Source organism: Nesoenas mayeri, assembly GCF_963082525.1.
Source record: "Nesoenas mayeri genome assembly, chromosome: Z".
In the NCBI taxonomy this organism is placed as follows: domain Eukaryota; kingdom Metazoa; phylum Chordata; class Aves; order Columbiformes; family Columbidae; genus Nesoenas; species Nesoenas mayeri.
Window position 1 is genome coordinate 73,760,503 of NC_137542.1, and position 19,547 is coordinate 73,780,049.

The following is a 19,547-nucleotide window of genomic DNA, read 5'->3' on the forward strand; positions in this document are numbered from 1 at the left end:
CTATAAAACTGTTGAAATACAACCACTGGTTCCTAGTACAAGCTGATAACTCTACTCACTATCCAGGATTTTTCTAAATATACATAATAATGAATTCTTCTGAAGAATACTTGTGCTGAGTTCTCAGCCTTTTCATGAAGAAAGTACATCTTCCTCTATGACATTGTTATAAAACTGAGATTATCGAAGTAAGAATATATAAAGAGATTACACGTAGAGTATCTGTTGAACCATAAGAAGTACAACTGTTTATGAATAAGAAGGTGGCTTAGAGGTGCTCTTCTTATGTACTGAATACAGTGTAATTCACTGTTATAAATTGCTAAATGAAAGAGTAATGTATTGAAAAAAAATCATTCTGTGCTAAATACACTGTCAACCACTAGAGGGATATTGTGAAAGTGTAAGAAAACAACTTCTCTTTCGGATGTCTCTCCATATGTTGCATTGACAGTGTGGTGTAAAGTTTTTCCTCATAAGCACCAAGTGTCCTGACCTTGCTCTCCTCTTCATTTCTTGGACGTGACTTTTGCGAGATTCACAGAATACATAATATGTAATCTGTAGGCTGTGGTTCTAGAAAAAATAACTCATTGAAAAATAAATTTACACTTGGGACACACAGGGTATTCTCATAGATATCCATGGAGGGTTTAGATGGAGAACAGCACTAGGATCAAAGTGTTTTGAACTCTACATCTCTATCTGTTGCTGATCTGCTGCATTCTCTCAGGAGACTCAGTTCATGTACACATGTTGAGTTTACATGAATTTCCTTAAGAAACCGAAAATGATAATATCTAATTCACAGATATGTTAAGAGGCTTATTTACATAATACTGACACCTGGATTTTCATCCCATGACTGTGGGATGAAACATTATGCATATTCTGGAAATCATGAAGCTGTTTTATTTAATGTGAATAAGTAGAGTGATGGTTTTAGCATTTCTGGTTCAGGCATCATAATATTGGTATTTTCTTCCAAACTGTGATTCCAAGGACGAAAAAAAAGATTATCTGTCCATGGTTGCTTTCACTAAAGAGCAAGGAGAGAAGCAGATAAAATAAAAATCTAGTTGATATAATGTCAGAGAAAAGCATACATGCATAATACAGATGTACTCCACAGACTTAAACAAAACAAAACAAAACAAAATAAGAAAAATAAAGAAAGAGAGAGAAAGACACCACTCTTACTAAATTAAATGTGTTAAATGTGACAATTTTGGAGGGATATTATTATGAATTTTGAATACCTGAATCTGGCAGTGAGGTCACAAACAACCCCTGGCAAATGTTCACATGTCTATGGTGAATAATGGTACAATTTCTCTCCATAAACTCATATTCTTTGACAGCACATCACTGTGCCTATTATTTCACCTCTTCATGTATTAACTATATTTGTCCCTGTCCTGCAGATAAGAATTTCTGGACAAATCTCTGAGGGTGTACAGCAGCTCAGTAAACATTGTGCCTTCCTGATGGACACAGAGCTAACAAACTTTGAAATTACAAGAAAAAAATTCAGGTACTATCAACTTTTTCTATTTATATATAGTGGATCTTACACCCTCTGGTCAGCAACCAAACAATAGCACCATATAACATCAGCAATGAACACAGGCAAAACTCCTAACTGGTGAGAATTAACCAAAACTCAAAACTTCACCAGGAGGGGAGAAGCCCACTCCTTTGGTACTCCAATGATCTGAGCTTCTGAGAAGAAGCCAGATTTCAAGGAGTTGTTGAGATGGGCTATTTGCTAAGGCAGTAGCTGCAGACATCAAAGACCCTCACATCCTTGATCAGGTGCAGTCAACTTTCAAGGCCATTTGGCATGTATATAGGATCTCCCAACCAGCTAGCGAAATAAAATAAGACTATAATTACTGAAATGATTCAGTGAGTTGATGCCACTTATATTTTCTCACTCAGGGGCAACATTAAGTTGTGTTGATCAGTTCCTCAGTGGATGAGGCTATCAGTGACCATCACCAGAGGCCAGCAAGTAGGTATGTGTCTTATTTTTCCCTTGAAAACCAGTTACCACTCATGGCTGTATTTGTCAGTTGTTTTTCCTAATCATAGAAGTCGATCAACATGTTTCAAACGTTTCTTAGTAGTTACTAGAGGCAAAGTGTGAAAGTACACATTTGGCCTTGAAAACAGTATTTCAGGGGCCAGAAGGCATTTAATTCACATCATATTGCAAGGGCATCACATGTTTTGACAGACCCTGAGAGAGGTAATTCAATGAGCATCACTTTAATGATATATGATTTGGACAGCTATTTTTTCCTTTTGTCCTCTCTGTGACCCTGCTCCTTCCTCCTTTCTTTTCAGCACTGCCACAGACTCACTGTCACAAAGATGTCAGATCTGTAGCCAATTGTGTCGTTGCTCAGAAAATATTATGCAAAGGGTAGAATTAAATGTGCAGATTACTGTGCAGTTTGAAAATGGAAGTAAAGATAATTAATGCAATTCCCTAATTCTACTTGCTTCTCTAAGGCATAGGTTTGACAGGCAGGGACAGATTTATCCCTGACAAAAGCCAATTGAAACCACTGTAGTTCAATAGGAAGAAATTTTAATCAACACCAGTAGCTGTTTAAGAAGGTGCAGTAATGTGATTTATTACTTAAAATTGGTTTAAACAGTGAAATGAGTGGACAGGTAGATCATGTATTTAAATGTGAGAAAAAATTCTATTGTCCCATGTTGTTTCTGCTTTATCTCACCGTGCAAGGCCAGAATGGGATTGTGAAAGTTACTGTGCAAGCACAGAACAGAAAGGTACTTTCCTATCCTAGAAAACTTCAAATCTAACTAGGAATAAAAAACGACATTCACTTTGGTCTACTTGAAATTTATACAAGTGGGGTTCTCTATCCCACCATGTCATGCCATTCAAGGCATAAAAAAGTTTGATAGAGGTGACAAAATAGCAGAGAAGGAGATTTTGAAGCCCTATGAACTTTGTGGAGTTGAAACAACTGTTTTTTCTGTCGTATTGCAACTCAGTTGCCATCTGCAAGTCACTGATCTATCTGAATGAAGATGTTGAAACAGGTCTCAGAGTGCAGGTGTTTCAGGATCCATCACATTCACACAAGTCTGCTGAGGCTCAGCTCTCCTGTGAAAACAAACCAGTAGGCTCAGGAAACCCGTGCTAAATAATAACCATTATTTTTTTACTGGTTGAAAGGGCTTCTGGAAGGGACAGAGTGCAGCCAATTCTAGTGGATCTACTAAAAAGCAAAACTAGAGGAATTTATTGATTATACCTTCAAAAATTTGGCTGCTGTTTTTCTTCTCTCTAATATGTATGCTGAAATGAAGGATGAAATGCTTATACAACCCTGCAGTTTTCTGCATTTTAACTGAAGTAAGTATTTGGTAATTTAATTTAATGGTAGTTATGTATGACTCTTCATGACTTAAGTCATACTTCTCACCTGGTCATGGATAAAGAATTTCGAGAATATGGAGGACTGTGGGTTTTTTGTTTGGCTCGTTAGCTTTGGTTTAGTTGTATTTTTGCTGTTGTTGTTTTGTCATTGGTTTTTTTGGGGGGTGGTTGTTGTTCTGCTTTGTTTCTGTTTTTGTTTGTTTGTCTTTTTTTTTTTATTATTTTATTTTTTTTCCCCTCTACATGTCTCACTTAACAGTTCATTTCTATAGCCCAATGGGAAGTTTGTGACTGCTTCTTGAACACTTACACATCAATTTCTTAATTTATCTATTTATTTATTTGACCACCAGTAGAATAAATAGATATATTAGTTCATATTAGGTTGATTGATACACGTGTATATTAGTGGAACAGCAGGAGGTAACTACAGGAATTTGTGTAAAAAGCTTGTTGAGGGACAGACAAGAAAATGAGGTTTGCAACTAATTGTGTTCCAGAACTGTGCTTCTTGTCCCTGGCCAGAAGTAGACTTAAAATGCCTCTCTCTCTGTATGGCCAGTACTAGCCTTGTTAATCAAATGTGATAAGTAGCTGCAGTACAGCGGGACTGTGATGGGTGGGAAAAACTGTCTTTGATTAAAGTGGGAATAGGCCTGTGGAAAGTTTTGGAGATTACAGAGGAAAACAGCTGAGCTTTACTGCTCATTAAAATAATGACAGTCCATACATCTAAGACTAATGTTTCAGTGCTTGGTAGGACACATACGAGTTTTGAAAAATGTGCTTTTTGTGTCAGGAGTTCATATGTTAATTTATTTGTCTTCCTCTATGGCTTTGGGAATGGAGGCAAACAGGTGTTCTCCATAACTCAGGGGTTTCACCTGCAGGAAAGGATGTGGGAATGTGTCTCTGCACCTCCTTGGGTAATTAGAGATGAATGAGGAGCAGGAGACCTTAGGCAATTTTTTTGTCTTCTGAAAATGAGATGGAGACCTTCCATTTCTACCTTTCTGCATTTTTTTCTCTGGTCAAAGCAACATAGGCTGTATTGGTGCTCTGATAGATAGCCTGTTGCAACTGTGCTGTTTTCAAATTTTTCCTCAGGAGACAAAAAAAAAAAATTAAGGACAATTAATATCACTATAAAATTTTAAGTATCCTTCTCATTTTTACTGTGCTTCTGTGGATAACCTTCTCAGTCTTGGCTGCAGTTTTAAATCATTTTTTTCCCTGATACGCATGTTTTCACTAACCTCTGAAAATGTGATACACTAATCCACATCTAAAATAAGCTTCTAAGTATCTCGGGAGTAGTGGAAAATTATACCCAAGCACTTCTGCTGGGCTAGATTATGACTTTGATGGTATCAAGGCAATTAATAGTTTCAATTTCTAGGTACAAAAACACTCATGCCTTATATATCAGTCCACAAGATAATCACTGCAGGGACTCATAAAACCTTATTGTTTGTAGAAGCCAAATTAATGATGCAAAAGCTACTGGCATGTGTCATTGCACCGTTATTGGTACATTTCAGTACAGTTGGACTAAGATCAAGTCAAAGGCACTTCATATCCATCAATTCTCACAAAGCTGGATTTTTTATTAACATCTGTGTTTGTTTATGTGAAGAATAAATATTTAAATGACAGGGGCAAGGTCTGAAAATCTGCCTCTCCCTCACTCCGAAGAAATTTCATGAGAAATTTTGCATAAATTATAATTTTGTGCAAGTTTCATATACAGGGTAGTATATGTGTTTATGATCTACAAATTTAATCTAAGACATGAATTTGCCAGTTATAATCTCCATTATGTATCTTTTTTGACACATAAAACTAGGCAGAAAACATTAGGAATTTTGTCATTAGCTTATATAAAAGAATGAAAAAGATAATTTTTTATTGTTACTATTTGCTCTACTATTACATCACTATCGAGGGTAATGGTCAAAACCAGCCTCAGCATGGAGGTGCATATAATGTACTACACAAGTTGAGAATGGGACATAGTCTTTGTCTCAAACCTATTTCTGACTAAAAAAAATATAAGGCATTATAGAAACTGGAAGATGTTTTTAACATTATTTTGCAGTTGTATGGAGGAGGAAAAGACTGAAATACAAATGAAAGATTACTATAATAATGCATCCCTGATCTTATCATGACCTAAAAAAATCTTCATATTAATTTAAAATGCCATGAGATTTTGATTATTTGATTATGGGTTTGTTTGCTTGTTTATTGTATCTGTGTGCATGGGAATACTAGAAAAATCTGTCAAATATTTTCAATTCTTTAGATATATCTGAACTAAACAGTGTTACATCCCTACTGAATGTGAATACTCACAAGAATATCAAATGTCTCTCAGAAATAATGGTCAAAGTTTGATTTTAAATGGTTAGATCTTAATATTTCCATTTGTTCCGCCAACAAAGATACTACAATTTTTGTCACATCTGGCTGTTAGCCATTTACATTTTCAACCTACTACAGCCCTTCTTATCAGTTCTTCCTAACTGAATTTTCAATATTAACATGCCACGAAGTTTGAAAATGTCATTTTGATACCTTCCAGGACTTCAACGTAGCATAATTAATTAATAGCAACATAAACAAATTTAAGAGTCCTGTTACTGAGCAATCTTAAGACATATATGCTCCCTACAGTGAAGGAAATTATACCAGCAGAGACTCTTGTTCTTATGATTGTAAATTATGTGAAAGCCTAGAGTGTATTTGAGGCTAGGTGGGATGGGGTTTTGAATGATCCTAAATCAAAAAAATAATGATTCACGTGTTTATGAAGGGAATAATAAAAGTGATTCACTAGTCTGCAATAACAGAGAGCAAGGACTTGGTGACCCATGTTTCCTTCTAGTCCTATATATGATCCGGAAAGCAAGAGCAAATTGAAACTGGGTCTCCTCTGCTACTGGGTAAAAGGTGGGAAAAAAAACCCTTCCAACTCATCCTCTTCTGTTTCACTAGCTCAGTCTTCAGGACAAAATCAAAAGACTGTTCTTAGTCTGTATGGGTGACAGCCAGGCCATATATCCCACATGAAGGTTGTATGCGGTTCCTACTAGGCCTATTCCTTCAGTCCCCAAACATAAACAGATCCTGTAAAATTGCTGATGGGCAGATAAATTTTCCCTAACAAGGAACATTATTCAAGTTGTTCTGTTTAGTCATCGTGGGGTGGTTAAAGGATCAAGAGGAATAAACAAGAGATGCATAAACAAAACTTTGTGTAGCTGTCACATCAGTCAAACTTGCATAAAAAGATGCTGGAGTGGACAGTAGCTAGGACATGGATCTAATAAGATATATAAGTCTAAACTTAAAACTAATAGAGATATGCTAATACAGGGTTGAAAATAGTACCTCAAAACTAGGTGGGCCAATCTGAGCTTATGCAGAAGTTTATGGTAAGTGGAAGATCCCACATAGCAGGAAAAGCTGTTTCCTTGTACACCTCTACTACTCATGACATGCAGTTTAATTTAGGAATCTGTTCTTCCATGTGAACGTGATGTTGCCAGGTGTCCCATTCTTAGGCAGCATTAGGCATAGACAAAGCGATATTAACCTTCTCCACTATTATATTTCTACTCCATTTATACCTATATAGGGTGAGACTAAAACCTCAGTCGTTAAACTTTATATGACCTAAAAATGATGGTAATGAGAACACAACTTTTAGAGTAAAAGAAAATAAAGCCTATAACTTTTCCAACCTGATTTAAGGATACATTTCATATCATAGAAAAGATATATACACATGATAAGTATTTCCTTGGCTAAAAATCTGCTATTGAGTAAAGATTTATGTTTCTGTAAACTTCCTTCCTTCATTTCATGTTTTAATTTCCTCTCCTCTCCTCTCCTCTCCTCTCCTCTCCTCTCCTCTCCTCTCCTCTCCTCTCCTCTCCTCTCCTCTCCTCAAGGAAAATAAAATGAAAGTCTGTTTTCTGAGTTTTCATCTACATGGCAGACCTAAACATAACATTCTTCATTTGCACTTTGTCAGAGGATAGATGGAAGGTGACATCTGTAATATAATGACTGTGACCAATGTGATGCAATTTCAGAGGCTTGGCAACATATGCCTTCAAATCTTTTGTTTTGTTTTTGTGTTTGTGTTTTTTGTTGTTGTTTTTTAATAAATGTCACTTGTTGGTATTTACAATCAATTAATTCAGGCTGTTTTTAGGAAACATTTTAAATTTATGAGAAAAATAAATTAAAAACTGAAACTTGGAAAATATCAGGGAAAATGATACTTCAATTTACTGTGTTTAAAAAAAAAATAAAACAATTTTTAGGATGAAACAGAGGGAAAACGTTTCTCAGGCAGAAGGAAACATTTTGCTGGTTGAACACATTTTTATGTTTTCACTTCCTTAACATAAAGAGGTTTTAATTTTCTTGATTTTATTTCTTTCAGTTAAATCTATTACTACATCAGTATACTTCGAGTAAGTAGTACTTATGTACGTAATCATACCACATGACCATACAAAATTGTTCCTGTGTAGCCTTATCTGGGTGTTCCTGCTCCAGCAGGGGGATTGAACTAGATGATCTTTTGAGGTCCCTTCCAATCCCTAACATTCTGTGATTCTGTGAAAGTAATAGTCAATTTTGTGCCAAAATAACATTATTTTTTTTTTGTAATTACACTATTAGTTTTATAGTATTTCAAGAGAAATTAAAAGCATACTAGTTTATACAGCTATATTCTCAGTGGAAGACCTCTAAAAATGAATATCCTATTTATGTCTGAGATAGAGGATAAGAGTTCTAAAAATGCCTTTGTAGTTTTTCTGTGCTTACACATTTTGAAGAAACAAAATAATTTAAAACTTCAACCATTAAAACCTTAAGGTTTGTAAGAGTCTCATTGTGATTCAGTCCAAATCTTGATATCTAGAGTGAGGAATAATCATCTATTGAAGATATAAATAAATTATTGTCTCTTTTTAAAAAAAATTTTACTGACTTTTAAATTAAATTTCTAAAACAGATTTCTTCTCTCCACAGATTTTCTTTTTAGAATAAGAAGGGAGAGAGAAAGTGGTGGGTAGAAACAGACACGTGGAACAAGATACAGCTAAAATCCTAAGTTTTATTATTTCATAACTAGTTCCTCAGTCACTACTAGTTGGTGTTATAGAATCAATATAATTGAAGCTGTGCCAGTTTCCACCATCAAAAGAGCTGGTCCAACTTCTCTTTGCATCCTCACTCTGTTCTGGACTTAATAGGTATAAAAGCCACAGTACCTGAAATAATGCAGGGTACTGTGGTGTTAGTTGTCAGAGTTAAAGGTTTTCACCTTGAGGATGAATACAGACTTGCTTACAAACCTTTTTTTAACCTTCAGTGGATGCACAGATGTGATTGTGGACTCACTGCAAGCTTTCTAAAATTATCTCTAGGCCAGGAGCATGTACCTGTTTAAGGTAATCTATAATCCAGGTTGTGTAAATTGTTACAGAGGTTGGTTTGACTTTCCTGTACATCTTCTCTCTGCTGAATATCAAAATTGCATTCAAAAAAGCAACAGAAGACCATTACTCAAGGCTTTTAATAGCAAAAACCTATACATTACCAGCAACTGTCCTCTAGGGAGCAATGGTATACTTACAGAGGACTAAACTGTCTTCTCTAGCTACAATCCATAACTTCTCTTCTTCTGTGAAAATAGTGTCTCAGGGGAAATAGATAAAATTTGCAGTATGCAGTGGGTAGCTTAAAATGAAGTAAAGCCTTAAGTATGGTCTTTAGTTGTTTCTTCAGAAAATTATGCATTTTTAATAGACCCTGCAAAAAGGAATATTTCCCTTCTGACATTCAGCATAATCTAGCTTTCTTTAACTACAGACCATCTAAGAATTGGACATTTTTTATAATCTTTGATATAATCTATATATGAGAAACTTTACTTCTCCCCTTAAGTTAGTAAATGGAAGATGAATGGAAAAGGGGAAAACAAACATTTGCCAACCTCACATTTTAAATTATTATGCCATTATTTTGTACCGGGATAAGAAATGCCCCAAAGTTTTAACTCATCAGCAGAAAGATATATTAACCTTTTGATTGCAGAGTAAAGCCACTGTAATGTTGTGAAGGACTTGTTAGCTGCTGTCAGTTACAAAGTAGCTAAAATGCATCAATCAAACACTATCTCACATCATGAAATTTGAATTTATGACTTTTATGTATCCATATTGTTGTACATGAGCAGAACATGAGTCAGTGTTATTTGCTCTGCAAAACTCCATGGTGTGATATCCAAGGTAATAATTTGGACAGTCAGTGTTCTTCTGGGAGTTATTTCTGTGAACAAAACTGCAGTTCATGTAAGGTAAATTGTTCCTCTTCGCTTTGTGTTGAGTCAGAAAGTTGTTACTTCAGAAAAAAGCATCATAAAATTTAAATATCACGGGCTGCCTTGACATCGTGATTCATGAGGCAGATAACGACATCATTAAAAGCCAGTGAAGTAGTTAGCCCATTCAAATGCAAAGTATGGGATTGGGATACTTGAAATATGACCATGAAACATAAATGAAAATATCTGACTGGCTTATTGAAGATGGTGGGCACAGGGAATGGGATATGTTGTTAGTTTCTATTATGCTGTTACAGAAGTTGTCGAGAGGTTAACACAACAAGAGGTGATGTGATGCCTAACGTGGCAGTATTAAGCAAGTTGGTGTGATACTTCTAAATTCTGCGTATATAATGAAAAATCAGAGACATGTTCTGCTGTTGCATGCGGCAGTATGTGAAACTGACATTTGATCAGGCTAAAACCTTTCTACTGAGGTCACCATGTAAACAGTTAATGAAGCAGAAACACTCCAGGGATTCATTGACTGAGCACATTTAGATGTGTTCTGTATAAATGGTCAATTGGCAGTAGTGAAACCACCTCACTGATGCTTTAAAGAAACTGTGGCCATTGTACTCTTCCAGCATTAAATGGGGTGTTCATAATTAATTTCTTATTTTCTAAGCCAATGTAACAGTTTGAATATAACTTTTATTAAGCACTATAACGTTAAAAAGGGAGGGAAAAGCCTAGAGGTCATAAACTACTTCAGACAACTTAGAGTGTAGTCAGGAGTTATTGTTGCACTAGCACCTTTTTATGTATCTGCAGTTTTCTATGGAGTCAAATTTTTTGTCATAGGAGTGGTCTTGTAACTGCTTATCACCAAGCGCTATTTCATTGTGACACAACTAGATACAAAGATAGTTTGAGATGTAATTCATGAGTCTAGAAGGGAAGTTGTCTTGCAATATCCTGCAAAGCCCCAGATAGTACTAGAGGTAACGAAGTATTTCATGAGCCATCTTACAGTGCCTTAACAACACTGTGTCCTTAACGCTTCTTTAAGCATGTTACATTTCCCGGGAAGTCAAAGGCTGAGGAACCCGCTACCACATTTCCTCCTGCTCTTAAAGACAAAACAAACAAACAAACAAACCAACAAACAAACAAACAAAACCAAAACAACAAAAAAATTACAAAATTGAGCACTACTACAAACACCTAAAGTACAAAACTGTTAAAGCCTTTGTGGTACAGATTTGTGTTATGCAAATCACTCTGTGAATGCTCAGGTTGGTAATGAACCTCTTTCTTTTACCAACTCCTCTCCATTATAGAAATAGAAACACAAGAACAGTTCTTTGGGAATAAATGCCAGATGTGCAGATTTTAAGACCAAGAGGAACTCTTATGACTTCTGTGTAACAAGAGATTGAATTTTTACAAAGTATCAAGCCCTTAACTTGACTGTGCTAAAAACACGTTATGCATGTAATTCACCTTCCAGTGTAGAGCATGGGAACAGTTTCAGTTGCTTTTCCCTGGGAACATACTGAGGAATCAGTCCTCACACTTAGGTTGATCTACCACACTGCTCCTGGAGGCTTGAGTATTATGTGGCTATCCTTCCTCACTCAAGATCTCAATGATGGCGTTCTTTCTTGAATGTATATTATTACACCAACAGCTTCTCTGAGTTTCTCCCATGTTAGTTACAACAAAACTCTTTGTGTGCTCTTTCATGAGTAAATGAGTTCCTCATATATGACATATGTATTTTACACGCACACCTCCTGCCCAACCCCCTCAAAAAAAAAAGAAAAACATACACAAAAAAACAAAAAACAACAACCAACTCCCCCCCTAAAAAAAATAAAAATAAAAAAAAGCATTCTTTAGCTTAAGGGCACTACAAACAATGCCTTTGCAATCCATGAGTTGTGTTCAAACAGGTAAAGTTTCCTGCGCTCTCAGAGACAATAGTGAAGAGTGGCATTACCAAGACTTTCTAAAGACATCCATTAGGTGAAGTACTGCATGACTCTTAGTGTGATACAGTCTGTAGCTAACACATACGTAGCTAATAATTTGTTTAAATGAAAGCTACACAAGTGCACTTCTCCATGTATTATACAATGGCTATCGCACCATGACAAGCATTTCAAGAACTGGTAAATTCTTTTTTAGTGTGATTAAATCAATAGCCTTGTAATGAAGGCTCTAAATCTTTAACAGGTAGCACTTCATACTAATTTCGAGAATAAATCAGACATGGATGTATTGATACTGTGAGAACTCCAGTATTTGTTAACGGCAATTTAAACATATATTATGAACTAATTTGTTGTGGAAATTAAAATATAAACTGGAATGATTTTACACTGATAGTTTAATGTGTATGCCTATAATGATGTGTATGCCTGTTTGTGTATGCAAACCTATACACACTGTCACACCACATCCATACTGCTAAGGTGTAAAATAGGATAAAGAAAAATCATCCGATACTTAAGTCTTTTATGAATGCTCAGAGCAAAGGGACAGAAGATTCACTCAGGTCTAGTTAATCAGCATCTTGCTATCCAACTAGTGTTATAAGAGAAGTCTGTCTCATCTGTTGGATTTCAAGAACAGGAAGGTTTTGATCCATCTGTCACATAATTCCTCCCATTTCTATTTGGAGAACTATGCAATCTGTTCCATTAATAAAATGTAGCAAGTAGTTTCCTCCTTCTATGCAGCTCTAAACCCACTTGACAGGTGGATATTTTGACCTGTACATGGTGCAAAGCATTGAGTCATTTTAGTAAGTGTATATCTTCACAAAGAAAAGAAAGATAGACACTAATTAAAACCTGGGTAAGTCATCTGGAAGACTGGTAGCACACTCTGGCATTTGTTAACACAATACAAAAGTCACTAATTATAGTAGTATTGTTAGTGCCATTGAAATTATAACAGCCTGTCAGAGAAGCCATTATAAACCACTATATTCAGGTGTTCATAGCGACAACCATAAAAATTAAAATAAAGTTGAAATTTGGCATACATGATCTTGGTTTGGAACACTTATTACCTTTAACAAACTGGGTGGAGAGTGCTTGTGGCTGTATATATTTGTATCTAACTCTGGTGTTCTAAAAATCTTACTTTGAAAATGATTTATAGAATTAGTGCTTATTTTATACATAAATACATTCTTTGGGATTAAAAAGATGCCAGTTTCAGTCTTAATCCATCTGTTAACTGTGATCCGATCCACATATCTTAGGTTTTGGTGAGGTACTTAATATATCTGCATCTTTAAGCAACTGAGGAATTGAATAGAAGTAGTCAGCTGGGAGAGGTAGGAGGTTAAATAATGTTGTGCGTCTGGTTATTAATTTCTTGGTTCTTCAAAACACCACATATAAGAACGAGGAAGAAAATAATGTTTCCTCTTCCTGGTTCTCTTTTGTCTTTATAAGCTGTCAGCTCCTTTGGACAGAAGTTGTTCATTGCCAGTGTTTATGAAGTGCTCTTCTCAGTGGGATTTCAAGCCTTAGTCAGATAGAGCACAATGGGAATGCAAATACCATATAATGGAATGTTTGCAAATATTCCTCGTAGTGGAGGCTGCTTTTAGAGTTTTATAGGAAATCAATTACTCCTGTATCTCTGCTAAAATGGGCCAATTCAACAACACTTGGCAAAATTGAGGATCCCAGACCTCGATTTCTCATGGCATGTTAGTTCATAGGCTTAATGAAAGAAAACTGTTTACATGTTATACTTATACCTACATTATAATGATTAGATCCCATAAATTATGCAGGACAGTGTTAATAAGTTTCATTATGCATCAGATTACGATGTCCTCATTCTAACAGCAGTCTCTGATTAATTACACAGCAATCACCACAGAGCTGTCATTGCTAGAGATGGGGGATTACCCTGAGTGCCCCTTGGTGCAAGCAGTCATTAATACGATGGCATAAGGATTTGGGATAACAAATCACCTCTGGCTAGAACATACCTGAACTCATTAAAGTTTAAATGTTGTATGGATTTAATCTTTTATTTTAAAAAAGTAAACACAGGGGGGATTTGCCCGATAATAGTACTTTGGGGTTTCCTTTATCCAAATAAATCTGCTTGTGAAGACAATGGAAGAAAATAGCCAGGCGACTTAGTAAGATACATAAGGTAAGTATAAACCGCTTGACTTTAGGACATTTTCTTCCAGCAATTTCTTCATTGATTGCTTTTGTCCCCTTCCTGCCTTCATACAAATAGAAAGAACAACTCTTCCTCACACATGACGCCAAAATCCAAAATCAAGAAAGAATGTGGGCCAGGCTGATTATGCCCATGCCATCTCTGTAATCCATGTCATATGAAGCATCCCAGTTCATAGAGTAAATGGCATCGACTGACTTGCATCCATTTGATCCCTAGGCTATGGGATCAGAAGCACACTGCTCTGTTTCATGCCTGCAGTTGCCAGCTAAGGGAGCTAATTTGTTGATTCTAGATCAAAGGCGGTCTGAACTAGCACATATGGATAATTTTCACACTGGACCACTGAAGTGAAACAAGAGCGCAGATTAATTCAGTGTTGCACATGTACTAACAATGTTTTCCTGATGTAAAATCTGTGTCAAATTTCATTTATTTAAAGAACAAATTAGAGTGTAGAAAATCAAATATCTTATCTAATGGAGTTTGTGGAATACTATTGTGAAAGTCAAAAGACTGAGTATTTTTTATGTTCATGCTGAAAGTAGGAAGTGAAAGAAGGCAACAAATAAATAAAAAACAGATAAGAAATTTCCAGACAGACAGATTCATCCTGTCAATGCTTTGAGTCCCAACTGAATAACCTAAATCATGATCTTATTAATTGGAAGCTACTTGTATGGGGAATGAAGATTGAGAGATACCTCTCTGTGTAAGCTTAGTTCTTAGGTGAGCTAAATCATCCCCTGGGAACATTTATTTCCCCTGAGAACTAAATACTGCATTGGCAATGAGTTAAGTTAGATGACTTAAGGTTAGTGACTTAACAGAGAAGGCAGTACACTCTTTAATCTTCCTAGAGCAGCATACATCTGTCTGAGCCATTCTTTTGATATGTTATCAAGAACTGTTAGCCTTGTTTTTGTAAAAAATCTCTTCCTCTGCACTGGTTAACAAGTAGTATCGAGGTCTTCCATTCTGTTCCATCTGTGACAGAGTAGGACTTGGAGGTATCTCCTACTTCATTGCAACAGTTAAACTTTCTGGATAAAGAACCTTGCCTATATTTGGCTATACATATAGACTCAGTTCAGTCCTAAACATTCATTGAACCCTGAGCTTTACATATTTGTTCTCTGTGGTTTTTTTTAAGAGACGTCCATTTAAAACTCTAGGGTGATTGTGGTGTTCCTGGTCTTGACCTGGTGTGTTTTTTGTTTTTTTTTTTTTTACTTTTAATTCCTTAGATATTTGTATTCATGACCCTTGAACATTCCCCAGATTTTTTAGAGGCTCTGCTACATCTTGTAGGGGTGGGACTGAATCGGGAAGAGAAGTTTATAAAAAAAAAAAAAAGGCATTATTGAAATCTACAGAGCTCCATTTCAAAAGAAACCCTTAATTTTTAAAGTGTTGGTGTGGGCATAGACATAATCTGAGGCACGCTCTGGTTCACAGTCCCTGAGGAAATCTGTGGCAATGGCAGGAGTTGGTGGCTGGCTTCACTCAACCAGTTTTCCACCTGCTGGGTAGAGGAGGCCAAGGGTTCCCCTTAGTGTGCTAGGAAATAACCCATTTCATATATAGGTTCAAACAATATGTGCTTTCAAACTGTATTCTCCATAGAACACAAAGATTTGCACAAAACTGTGTTCGTAAGATCTTTCAGAGATTACAGAGAAGTTGCCAGCAGCACAAGATTTCTTTTCTCTATGTTTTTAATAGAAAACAGAGTCAAAACCAAAGCAGACAACAAAGAAGCCTGAAGAGCCTCAGGATTAAAATATCCTAGGCTACTAGTAACATTTTTTAAGGATACCATAGTTGGCAAAAAACAAGGATCTGTCCTACACAAAAATTCTTTGCCCAGCTTACCTTGCACCAGCTTGCTGCTGCTTAATCAGACCTTCTTTTTTTGCTTTCACCTTCATGCTTTCCCTTTATCTTGAACTTTATGGCAAATAAAACAAAAACATTTTTCTTCCCAATAAAAATCCCAACAGTAAGTCAAATATATATATATATTATCTATATATATATATATAGATAATCATTTTTGTTATTTTTCAGTTCCACAGAGTCAGTAGACCTTAACTCTTTGATGCTATCCTGGTTTGATAAGAATACTATGCGATTCTTCTTGTCACATTAAACTCCCAGATTGTCTGCAGGATAGCACCTTCCTGTGCTAGACCAGACCTAGGCAGCCTGCAATAACCTTTCCTTTGTAGCAGGGAATGGGTGAAGAGGTTGAAGAGGTTGAGCAGCATTTCCCAGCACAAAGCACCTCTGGGTGCTCAGTGTGCTGATAAGAAATACTATACTCTGCAAACTCCCTTCTGGTTTCTGTCTAAGTTTATTTCATGTTCATGGCTGTGTTGTCCATGGAAATATGAGAGAAACAGACTCTCTTCCATCCAGCTGGATACTGACATTGAGTGAAGGTAAAAAATTATCCTGTTATTTCTAACAGCTGATGCTTCCAGCCTTGTGGATTGTTACATTATTTGTAGTTCAGTGGCAATTACATTTCTGAGACAAATAACCTCACTATCTATATTTCTGTATTCTCACACTGAAAGGGCTCTCAAAGCAAGCTTGATACTTGAATTTTCATATTTCCATTGGTCAGATGTAATTGCTGACTTCAGTAAATGCCTGTGTCTTTCTGTGTCTGTTGAGATTTCAGGTTGATTTCTTGAATAAATGTCTTGATGTCTTCACTTCTTACTCAGCCCTCAAGCCTATACCAAACATCTGATGATGCATTTTTAAAATTCATTTTTGATAGTTCTTGACTTCAGAGCATTTTATTATGTCCCCTGTAAATTGACCTCTCTACCAAATAATAAGCAGGGCTACAGTCCTAGCAAAAAAAAAAAAATAAAAAAAATACAGTAACATCTCCGCACCTACAGGAAGAGACAGAAATTACTGAGGGACCACTTCTAACTCATTCATAAACTGAACTTATCCTTTGATAGACATGGTTGCTATAAAAAGTAAATTTCAAAGGCAAAAGGTAACCTGAGAATGTGGTAGCTTTTTTGTTTTGCATTAAGAAAGCCCATAGGAAGAACCAAAACAGCCCAGTGGTTACAGTGTCTATCAAGTCTGCAGTTGCATCTTATCTCTGTTCTAGCAACAGTGATAATGTTAAGCAGGTCACCTCATTAAAACATGTGTGTTTATATACCTATTTTTTCCCTATATGGGAGAAATGAAAGCAGAAGGTTTGCTCCAAAAAAATGTTTTTACTGGCTGATGATACAAAATCTGTTTCTAGACTAGGTCTTGGCCTTTTAGTTCTTCAAGCATAAACCAGAGATAGCAGCACTCCCCAGTCTCTCAGGGGTGTTGTGGAGATAAATACATTAAAGACTATGAGGTGTTCACCTCCCAGATAAATATTTTAGGCAGCGCCCGCAGGATTCCCAAATGTTTGCTTTCCTAAGCTCTGTGAAATTACTGAGCCCAATGCTTCCTGCTGTACGTTGTCTTAACATTTGCCCCTGCTCAAATGAAATGGGAGTAAAACACTGTTGGATGGCATGGTATTTTACACCAACGTGTAAACGTCCCCCTGAGATGCAAGGATCAAACTTTCAGTGTTTATAGCAATGTAAGATACAATAGTGCAGTAGAAGTGATGATAAAGAAAGCATACCCATGAGAAAAGGGCTTATCGTTGTTTGTTGCTTGGACTCAGAGAAATCGCTAACAGATTCCTCCAGAGGAGTGATATAGGATTCAAAGAGGTTTGTGTGATGTAAGCTTGAAAGGATCAGAGATGACATCTTCATTGCTTCGATTTTCATTAGCCGCAGGCATTAAACAGGCATTTGTGGGCATAATCCTGTATGTATAAAACAACTGAAATATTTATTACACACAGAATGCATGAAAATGTACTCCAATCATTTCTGCATGTGATATTTCTTAAGTATAAAGATAAGGGATGACCAAAGGTCTTTCTCTTGCCACCTTCTATTACTTTACCAATGTATACCAGTGTTTATAGCCAAGCCTAGTTAAGTATCATGACTAAGTTCCTTTTATCTTTTGTGATGCAAGAGATTTTCCAAAAAGTAGCTGTGACTCACCCACAAGAAACTGCATCCAGGCAAAGGTAGGGTTTCAAAATCAATTCCTGAGCGGTCAAGACATACCTTTCATGAATAGGCATGTAAAACTCAAATTCAATTTTCCTGTACGCTTACAGTACAACTACAAGCTAAATAACCTTTTACCATTTCTTTCCACGTGGCTCTTGGCTCAACCATTCCAGCCGTAAGCAAAGGAAAATAAAATTTTGTAATGCTTTATTATTTTATATTAGTACTACAACATCCAGCTTACGTTAGTGTGACCAGGGAAAAAACATGGTTGCTGGTAGAGGACTTGGAAAAACTAAAAGTCCAAAAACCTGTTGAAAAGAACATATTTATGATAATCAGTTTTCTTCCAGAGTAGCACATGGAAAAGGCAGAGCTGATGATGCCTGACTGCCTACTGAGAGCTACAGACCTTGCACACCAAAGTTAGATCCAGTTTGCAGGGCTGTCAGTCAACAGCAGCAAAAGTTGTCATGAGGAAGGGAGTGGTGTAAATATAGAGCTCCTGGGTCTCCAATATCAAGCAATAAGCTTCTTAGCCAACTAAAAAAAAAAAAAAAAAAAAAGGAGCAGCTAAAGTGAAACCTCTATTTAATCAATTAGATAAAGTGCTAAGCTTTCAAAACCCCTTGAACACATACAGACTGACTTCAGTGGGAAAATCCTGTGTGTAGTGGTTACATAAATTAGAGTTTTGTTCAGCCAATGGATGTTGGAATACGATGAAATGTCTTCTCAATGGCAAAAGGGCTTGAATTTTTTTATTTTTTTTATTTTTTTTTCAATTACAGAAAAACCATTAAATAGCAAGGAAGATTACTGTGGTCTGCCTTGTGGGGGACTATTGGGCTGCAGAAAGCTGTCTTTCCAATGACTTTCTTAATGGAAGTGGAAAAATCCCTTAACCTTGTTGAGACACCTTTTCTCACTTGCAAACAGTTCCATCCTTTCACTACGAATTTATCAAGGATTAATTCCCTGAAAGGTTTCAGGCCCTCTGACACTTGAAACATAAGACAATAAAACCAGGAGGGAACAATTTGCTAGTGAGAAGGTGAATAGTGTGCTTGACCAGGAAATTCTACATAAAGGATAACCTCTGTAAATCTGGCATAACTTCAGATAGCAATGAGAAAACATTGTGTTTTAACGTGTTCAAAGGCAGATGTAAATCTTGGGAACCTGGCTAATATGTGTTGTCTTCATTAAACGCTTAGAAATGTATATTCTAGGACAATAATAGGCCTTCTATAGTGAGAAATTGTGATAGAAAAAGCAGATTAGTTACAATGTGTTGCTTGTTGTCTAGCAAAACAGAGAAAGGGAAAATAGCATGTTTTACAAGTCTTTATTATTCAAAGTTTAAATAAAGGAACATGGAAGAAACTAAGCAATTCTCTTCTGTCTTCATAAGAAAAGAAAAACAAATCACCCCACAACA